We start from the raw sequence: 8,524 nt of genomic DNA, 5'->3' as shown, positions 1-8,524 counted from the left end.
AGCCCCTAATAAAATGTTAAAAAAAATAAAAAAGGAAAAAAAAAAAACCTATGTAGAAAAAAAAAAGAATGGAAATACATCCTGCATAGCAGATATTTACATGAAGATGCATAACAGTAGCAAAATGACAGTTATGAAGTAGCAACAAAAATAATTTTATGGTTGGGGGTTCACCACCACATGAGGAACTGTATGAAAGGGTCGAGGCATGAGAAAGGTTGAGAACCACTGACGTAAGCAATCCACCCACTAGGGAGGTTCAGTGCATCAGGGGGCCATCAACTCTCAGGGAATCCTTGGTCCTACTGCAAGTCATAGTGGAAAGGAAGGGTGGAGTCTCTCGAATTAAAAGGCGGAAGGTTCTGTTTGCTCTGCTCATCTTGTGCGTTATTGAGGGCCAAGGGAGATAAAGAAGGTGAGAGCGCTCTGAATGCAATTGATGATCTGTCCTAAGGCCTACCCTCACCATTTTCTTTGTGCATGACCCTAAAAGACAGCTGTTTGGCGCCTGGGGATGACCTTGTTTTGGGGACTTGAGGAAGCTCTTCTTCTTTGTGGGTTCTTTGGCCCATGGCTCTCAGAGGGCACCGCATGGAATTCCAGCCCTGAGACGAAGGAAAAGAAGTAGACCGGATCCCATGGGGAACTCTACTTGGGAAGTGCTGCAGGTTGCATGTCCTGTTGAGAATGGCTTTTAGCGTGCTAAATCCCCTCAGAGGTTCTGCAATGAAAACAGCTTCATCATCATCATCATCAACCACAACAACTAGCTCGAGTCTCTTCAGTCTGGCATGCACCCACCGTGTGCATTGATTCCCCAGGCTGATGAGTGAAGGACCACCCATCCGTGGCCTCTAAGACCAGCAATGTTAAGTCTCACAGTTCTGAGGACTAGAAATCCAAAATCAAGGTGCTGGCAAGGTCATGCTCTCTTGAAGCCTCTTGGGGAGAATCTGTTCTACACCATTCTCTTGGTTTCTTTCTAATTAAAAGATCATTTTATTGGTGGCTCTTACAGCTCTTATAACAATCCATACATCAATCGTATCGAGCACATTTGTACATATGTTGCCATCCTTATTTTCTAAACTTTAACATTCTATTTGAGCCCTTGGTATCAGCTCCTCTTTTTACCCTCCTACCCCGCCCCTCCCATCCTCATGACCTCTTGATAAATGATAAATTATTATTATTTTTATATCTTACACTGACTGTTGTCTCCCTTCCCCCAAGGTTTCCATTGTTCATCCCCCTGGGAGGTGGGGGGATGTGCCCATCATTGCAATTGGTTCCCTCCTCTTCCCTCTTCTCCCCACCTTCCCCCACCCCTCCTGGTATTGCTACTCCCATTCCTGTTCCTGGGTTCTCTGTGTCATGAGCTCTTATCTCTTACATGTACCTGCACACATGCTCTGGTCTAGCCTTCAGTGAAAGGTAGGAATAGGGTCATGACAGTGGGGGGTGAGGAAGTCACAAGGAACCAGAGGAATATCATTTGTTTCATCAGTGCTATACTGAGCCCTGGTTGACTCATTCCTTCCTGTGACCCCGCTGTGGGAGATGTTCCATTGTCTATAGATGGGTTTGGGGTCTCTGCTCTGAACCCTCTCGTTCTCAACAATATGATTTTGTTTGTTTGTTTTGGGTCTTCTGATGCCTGTTACCCGATCCCGTCAACACCTAATGATCACACAGGATGGTGTGCTTCCTCCATGTGGGTTGTTGCTTCTCTGCTAGATGGCTGCTTGTTTAACTTCAAGCCTTTAAGACCCCAGATGCTATATCATTTGATAACCGGGCACCATCTGCTTTCTTCACATTTGCTTATGCATCCACTTTGTCTTCAGCTGAAGGGAGGGTGAACATCACAGAATGCCAGGTTGTTAGAACAAAGTGTCCTTGTATTGAGGGAGGGCTTGAGCAGAGGCCCAAAGTCCGTCCACTACCTTGGTGTATTGCCACATAAATATAAAATGATTAAAAATAAATAAATAAAAATATATGTGTACATAGGCCAATACCTCTAGTTTTTATGAATTAATGTATTTACATATGTACACACCTATGTTTATACCTCTATCCCTAGCTTTGTTTCCTAGATTTTTCCTCTGTTTCGTTTTACCTTCCTCCTGCCCCACCATTATGCTCACCATTTTTCTACCTCCTAATAATTCCTCTCAGCTATATTGCTGTTGCTCCAACACCCCCAGGATCTCTACATCCTCCTAGTTGTTGATTTTAGTTCCCTAGTTGTTCCCCTGTCTGTGGTGTTGTTTGCTCTGCTCCCTGCCCCCGCCTCCTCCTCCTGCAAGTCCCTCCATCTCTTTGTTTCTAATGGCTCTAGCAATCCTTGGCATTCCCTAGCTTGTAAATGAATCACTCCATTCTGCCTTCATCACCAACTTGTGCCTTCCTTGTGTTCTTGTGTGCAGATTTCCCTCTTCTTATAAGGATACTAGTCACTGGATTAGATTCCACCCTAACCAGTATGATTCCCATCATTGCATGATTTTCATAAAATTCATCTGTGCTAATGCTCTATTTCCACATAAGAGTATGAACATATGTTCATAGTCATAGGTTATAGGGAATAGGACTTCAACATTTCATCTGGGAGGATTCAACATGATTTTCTGAACAAGAACCTCTTCTTCCATGTATCACAGCATAATACCCAGGGGCAGGAGTAGATATTCTACAAAACATTCCTTTAAATAGTACTTTTCTAGAACCAGGAGCCCTGGTGGTGTGATGGTTATGCATTGGGCTGTGATTGCAAGGTCAGCAGTTAGAAATCACCAGCTGTCCCAAGGGAGAAACACGGGGCTTTCTACTCCCATAAAGAGTTACAGTCTTGAAAAAACACAGAAGCAGTTCTACCCTCTCCTATAGGGTCACTATGAGTTGGCATCAACTCAATGACAGTGAGATCTTTTCCCCCTAGAACCAAAGGACTTGATGTCTCATTTGTGTACACACATGCAAAGCATGTTTGCAGGTCACATTTAATTCAGTAAACAATTGTTGAACAGTATCTGTATGTTAGGCTCTGAGCTAGGGCCATGGGGAATTTTTAGGTGAACTGGGAGAGGTTTCTTCTCTCAGGAGATATGTAAGCTGAGAGGAAACTGTAACTCAAATAGAGTGTGGTAAGCGAAACATTTCAAGAAAGAGAGTTGGAAAGAATGAGAGGTCGGTGGCATTTAACAAAGATAAATGACAAGAAGACTGTAGGTTTTAGGGAAAGAGGCAAGAAAGCTGGGGTCCAACCTGGAACGGTAGCACCCAGGGCTGTGCAGAGAGTAGAAGGAAGGCAGAGAGCAGGTCTAATGCAGAGGTACAATCCCGCCACTCTTCCAATCCCCAACCTCACTGAGATTTAGCCCGAGCCCTGTTCCCACTGCTAATATGAGCCCATCTCACCTGGCAGAATTAGTCAAGAGCTTCCAAAAGGCCTATGGCGTGAGAGTAAAATTGGCCGTCTGTTTTGTGGCACCAAAACCTGAATGCAACTGGTATTTTGAGTCAGATGTGGTTTTAAAACCGCACAAAACAAAACTATCACTTAGTTTCCTTGGTTGAGCGCTAACTTCTCTAGATCCAAAGATCTTGCTCCCAGGTTTCCGGGTCTGATATTCTGGGCTGGGCAATTTAGGGCATAACTTATTTATTCCTCTTTCAGTTCCAGGTCGAGTTGAAGTTAAGTGTGTGCTTTGAGGCAATTTTATTTTTGTTTGTAGGGATAAAAATTGATGGGAACAGTTACAGTATCTCTGTGATTGTCCTCCTATAGATTGTGCTGGAGAAAATCAATAACTCCCCAGCCCAAGGCAGATCCCCCCAAACCTGGAGCCAAGCTGAAAAGTTCTACTCTCTCCTCCTGTCCTTCCTTCCTGCCAGGTTACAAGCATGTACTTTCAAGCACTGGACTATGTCGGGAACTCTCAACACTCAACTTTGACATAAACAAGAAAGACGTCACCCTGTTCACCGCAGGAAGGAAAATCTGTGATCAGGACAAATTTGCAAGTACAAATCTGAAGCAAACACTCCCAGTCTGTGAGCTGTTAAAACTGGAAACAGAAGAGAGAGAGAGAGAGAGAATGAGAATGTGTGTGTTGGGTGGGATGTAGAGCGGGCGAGTTGAACACAACTCAACCATGCCTTTGTTCATCTCCTGGACACTCTCAATGTCCTGGGGCCGTGCAGCCTTGCAGTGATTAAGTCTCTGAGTAGGAATGCACGTGGTTCTCTTACTCTCCTGGCCTCAATATTCAGAGCATCTCCACTACAAGTACAGTGAGATTCCAAAATCGTATCTCCATCCGTGATGCCAAATATTCACATTGAGAGGACCTGCGCTGACTCAGATCCCGAGATGCCCACCGCTCATGCCCGCTTGGCAAGTTTCTTCAACCTCCTATGATTGATCATCTTGTGGTGACCATACTTTTAGATCAGAAGGTTATTTTCCTGCCCCACCTTCATCCAGTGTTGATATCCAAACAGTTCAGTTTTCTCAATAAATACAGTTCAAAGGACAATGAGTGTAAGAGCAAAGGCAATGGCAAATGGGAAAGGAAGTTAGAAGGTCGGTCCCAGAGTAAGTCAGTCAGATCCTTTAGAATCTACAGTTCAGCACCATGGACAGCGACACATATCCGGTGTGGAAGTCCACCAACAGAGAGACACTATAGAAAGCTAGAAACACGTGGAAAACATGACCGTTCTATGTCTTTCATTGCAGCACATGAAATCAGAACTAACCAGGCGTCAAGGATCTTCTAGATTTAGGAGTCAATATGGAATGTGCTCACTACTTTAGATAGCCACTCTTTTTATTATTATTATTTTTTAATCATTTATTGGGGGCTTGTACAACTCTTATCACAAGCCATACATCCATACATTGTGTCAAGCACATTTATACATTCATTGCCATCATCATTTTCAAAATGTTTTGTTTCTACTTGAACCCCAAGACGTGAATGCAACCACCAGCATGAAACAGGGGACCAATAGAGAGAGGTCTGAGGGCCCGGCCCCAATACCAACTATGCGGACAGCCACCCCTCCCCACAGAATAATTCATTTCAGAGGACAGCACTGAAGCTACAGCTCGGGGAGAGGGATGTGTCTGATGAGAGCACACAGGAGCAAATGAAGGGGGAGGAAGAGAGAGTGGAGCACATCCTGGCCCACCAAACCGTGGGGACGGGAATCCTGCGCAGAGCAGCCAATGCACAGAGAGGACCATAGGGCCAGCCCACTAGGAGATACAGGTCCCTCACTAACCCATAGCACTACGGGGGACAACACTATAGACACAGTGTGGGGATTGTGCCTGATCTGACCCCACCACACCGAGGCAAAACACTATAGGCGTGCAACAGAACAGCAAGGGGAGCAGAGCAATGAAGTCCCCCCTGGGAACACACCAAAAATAGACTGTGGGGCCAGGGCGTGGCACCCCATCAGACTTGACTGGAAAACACTCCTAAAGGTCAACAAACAGACATGGAACTATTTACAGGCTTTCCTTTGTGTGTGTGTGCCGCTGGTTTTGTTGTTGTTTTGTTTTCCTTGGTGGCTTTGATCTGCTCTGTCTTGGTTTTGTGCCTATGATTATCTCTGCAGGTCTGTTTAGATAAGGCAGGTGGATAAACAATCCGGAGGATAGCCCCTCTTTTTGGAGACAGTTCCACAAGGATGAAAGTGATTAAAATCAAAGACCACAGCCTAGACCAAGGCCACATTTTGGTTTCTGACTTCACCTTCCTATCCCTGCAACAAAGGGATGATTGGTGATGATTCAATAAATCATCCAAAAGACATATTTTATTAAAAAGCAGGGGTTGTTGAAAGTGAATAAGGGAAACTTCAATTTCCGCTAACAGATTTCAGAAATTACCACCCAGATATGCTTACCTCAGAGACCAGAAAGTAATTGTGCTAGAGGAATGCTGGCTGGGAAAATAGAACGTGGCAGAATTGTTTTCAAAAGGAAAATTAATTGGTTATTTTTATTTCAGCTTAGTTGAAGCTGTAAAAATTTAATCGGAACTCTTCTTCACAGTGGCATCTCTTCCCCAACACTGAAATATCTCAGACCACGAATCCTTCTTTCGTTGATGTTGTTTTTACCAGGTGAAACTAAACAATTACTTCAAACGTCACTAAAAAGATGAGACCAGAAGCACATGCTGAACAAGCCAGTCCCCCACATACTTCACCGCTGGTACATCAAGGTAGAAGTCGCAGTTCTCCCAAGTAAACCTGGCCTTTAGTTCTTAGAGTCCCTAGAAAGGAATGCCAAGTAGTCAGCACCTCGGAAAATTTCGAAGGACAGGCTACCTGCAGGTCTGAAGTTCACCTTAGTTCCCCCAAACTACGTGCAACATGTGAACCCTGAGAATGAAACAGATGAGTATATTTTCTCCTACCTTCTCTTCTTGCGACTTCAAAGCTTCTGGACTCCTGCAAGAAAAGAAAGATGTTATATTTTTGAAGAATAACTTATGTGCACAGATATCTTGCACATATTTCACCTCTTAGTCATACCCCCCCCCCCAAGGTGAATGATCTAACACTCAAGTAAAGTTGGCTCTGCTGCACTCTCACCACATACATCTATCAATGTAAACATACAACTTAAAACATGCGGCTCAAACTAGATGACGAATTTGTGCAGCTTCTACAGCCACAGCCAACTCCTCCAGCTTCCCATGGGTGCTTTCTGGCCTGAGATCAAGGGTTCAAAAGACCCTGTTCAGGTTGATGCCCTGCTTCTCCCTGAGCTGCAGCAACATCTAGATCTAAGTGACCAGTGGAGGATAAGAATTCTAGTACTGCGAATAAGCTGAAAACCGTGCTAGAACTAAAGAAGTACGAAGAGGCAGCACCAAATTTGAGCCACCTCCTCACCACCACAACCAAGAGCACTGCCATTCTGTAAGTAAACTGCATGATATGTCACACTTTAGCGTTCTTGTCTAGTGCCCTTTGTGATAGGAAGGAGAGGAAGCATTAGAGATGAAACTGGGAGGCACGAGAAGCTCGCCTGGCTCAAATGACATTGTGTGAGTGCTCTCCCCCTGGTGAGCTGAAAGCCTGAGCAGAGACTATTGGGAGGCACGTGTTATAAGCCATATGCCCATCAACACAGTATCACTATCCAAATGGTGCTGGAACCAAAGGGAGAATTCTCCAGGTCCGTGTTCAGAGGGGGCACAAGGAGAGTGATAGGTGCAATAAGAGCTGTGCGAGTCATGGAGCATATCAGGCGAGAAAGCAATGCCCCTCTCCTCTCACACTGTGCCTTAGCTCCTGGCTTCAGGGCCTGGCACCTCCATTTCTGGCAGTAATGTTGGTGTGCGTCATCAAGTTAATTCCGACTCACAGCAACTCTATAGAACAGAGAACTGCTCCGTAGGGTACCCAAGGCTGAACTATTCATAGGAGTATATTGCTAGGGCTCTTCTCCTATGGATCAGTGGGTGGGTTTGAACCACTTATCTTTTGTTTGGCAGTTGAGCCCTTAATCATTTGTCAAGCAGGGGCCCTTGGGAATAGCTAGAACTAGTATATTAGGAGATATGCATAAATGACTTTTAGATCTCTAGGGAAAAAGCTGATTGAATTTTGGGGGGAGGATTACGTAAAATGTATAAATTAATTTAAGAAAAAACTGTTGTCTACCTAAGATGTATCTTCTTATCCAATAGTACGGCTTTTCTAATCATGTGTTCAAATCTAATTCTGTTTCTTGAAGGAGTATTTCATCATTTTACCTGTAGTAAGAAGCCCTGGTCGTGTTGTTGAGTAATCCTTAGACTGTTAACCACAAGGTCAATGGTTCAAACCCAACCTGCAGAAGAATTAGGAGTCTATCTGCTTCCATAAAGATCTCTTCTAAAGGCTCAGAAACCATCAATAGAAGTGCTGAGTCAGAATTGACTAGACGGCAGTTGTTAGGTACCATCAAGTCAGTCGCAACTCACAGCAACCCTATGTACAACAGAATGAAACCCTGCCCGTGCGGTACCTCTCTCACAACTGTTCTGATGTTTTAGACCATTGTTGGAGCCACTGTGTCGATCCATCTTTTTAAGGGCATTCCATTTTTTAGTGTCCCCTCTGCTTTACCAAGCATGATGACCTTCTCCAAGGGCTGGTCTCCCGAAAGCATGCCAGGAGACACGTGACATGATGCTCGCTATCTTTACCTCTAAGGAGCATTCTGGCTGTACTTCTTCCAAGACAGATTTGTTGGTTCTTTTGGCAGTCTGTGGCAGTTTGAAGATTCATTGCCAGCACCATAATTCAAATACATTGAGTTTTCTTCAGTTTTCCTTATTCAGCATCCAATTTTCACATCCATATGATGCAATGGAAAATGCCATGGCTTGGGTCAGGCTCACTTTAGTCCTCAAAGGAACTTTCTTGCTTGTCAATACTTTAAAGAGGTCTTCTTTGAACTGCCTACAGCTAACTATTACTATGGCATTAACCTACCCTTAATCTT

Source organism: Echinops telfairi, unplaced genomic scaffold (genome assembly GCF_000313985.2).
Source record: "Echinops telfairi isolate 266 unplaced genomic scaffold, ASM31398v2 ScPeMD7_7469;HRSCAF=8507_1, whole genome shotgun sequence".
In the NCBI taxonomy this organism is placed as follows: domain Eukaryota; kingdom Metazoa; phylum Chordata; class Mammalia; order Afrosoricida; family Tenrecidae; genus Echinops; species Echinops telfairi.
Note: the sequence above shows the minus strand (reverse complement) of the source record.